The 1,460-nt window shown below is 40.7% G+C and overlaps 1 non-coding gene across 1 annotated transcript; it reads right to left on the bottom strand.

Annotated features, from left to right (window-relative positions):
- Nucleotides 1–336: 336 nt before the first annotated feature.
- LOC141603209 (small nucleolar RNA R71) lies at nt 337–443 on the bottom strand. Its single transcript, XR_012525100.1, has one exon. It is a non-coding gene; the product is annotated as a small nucleolar RNA R71 (small nucleolar RNA).
- Nucleotides 444–1,460: the final 1,017 nt, after the last annotated feature.

The following is a 1,460-nucleotide window of genomic DNA, read 5'->3' as shown; positions in this document are numbered from 1 at the left end:
GAGAATCTACCAAATGGTACTCCTTCACCGCAACATCTCACCGGAAATTTTATTGCCAAGTCCGCCTTCATCCAATTAGTTGAGAGGAGCCAATTTGGGGGGATGCCAAGTGAAGACCCTCATTCTCATATGGAAACCTTTTGTGATTATTGTGATGCTATCTCTCAAACGGGCGTGACTCAAGACCAAATTAGATGGGTCTTATTTCCTTTTTCGTTAATCGGCACCGCAAAGCAATGGTTGAAGGGCCTTGATAAGGCCACCCTTGGAATAGATTCTTGGAAGAAGTTAGCTCTAGCTTTCTACAAAAAATTCTACCCACCGGAAAAGACTAACAAGCTAAGAGCTCAAATTACGGGTTTTAAGCAAAGGGATGAAGAATCTTTGTATGAAGCTTGGGGGCGGTTCAAAGGTGTTTGTCACTCATGTCCTCGCCATGGACTTAGCGAATGGTTTTTGGTACAACAATTTTGGAATGGTTTATATGAAGATTCAAGGAACATTCTCAATATGGGATCAAATGGAATGTTCACCGAAGTTGATGACAATCAAACATGGAACAAGATTGAGGAAATGGCGGTCCATAATTCACAATATAGTAGACCTCGCAAGGCTACTAGAGGAGGAAAGTATGAAGTGGACTCCGTTACTCAATTGGGTGCTCAACTTAGTGCTCACATTGACACAATCAACTTGAAATTTGAACAAGCTATGGCTAGACTTGAGGAAAACTCAAAATCATCAAAGCATCATGTCAATGCCATGACGGCATCCTCATCAATCCCAAGTGGGATATGTGAGAATTGTGGAACTTTGGGTCATGACCCAAGTGAGTGTAGGGGAACAACCGAACAAGTTAATGCTTTCCAAGCTTACAAAAGTGGTACCCCTTATTCAAATTTTTACAATGAAAACACCAAGTTCCATCCAAATCTCTCATACAAAAGCCAAAATGTTCAAAACCCTCAAACAACATACACTCCACCACCCATGAGAAACCAAAATCAAAGACCCTTTTACAATCAAAACCAAGGTTACCAAAATCAAAAGCCATACAATCACCAAAATGACCAAGGTTTTGATGTCCAAAAAGCGGTCATCCAAATGCAAAAGAATCAACAATAATTTTTCACTCAAATGCAAAAAGATAGCCAAGCAAAAGACACCACCATCAACAACATTCTAGCTCACACCAAGATGTTGGAAACACAATTGACTCAACTAGCATCTTCAAGCTCACAAAGACAAAAGGGGCAATTACCACCTCAAAGTAATCCCCCTAGACATGAAACGGTTAGTGCCATTCACTTGAGAAGTGGTACAAGGTATGAGGCACCGAAGAAGCAAGTTGAGGATGAAGTTGTGCAAGCTAGTGAAAAGGAAGAAATTGTGCAAAGCCCCAAAGAAGGGGAATCATCAAAAGAAGAAAGTTCAAAGAAAAATGAAGACAAGGCCAAAGA

Source organism: Silene latifolia, chromosome 9, assembly GCF_048544455.1.
Source record: "Silene latifolia isolate original U9 population chromosome 9, ASM4854445v1, whole genome shotgun sequence".
NCBI lineage: Eukaryota > Viridiplantae > Streptophyta > Magnoliopsida > Caryophyllales > Caryophyllaceae > Silene > Silene latifolia.
Note: the sequence above shows the minus strand (reverse complement) of the source record. Positions and strands in the feature narration are given on the sequence as shown.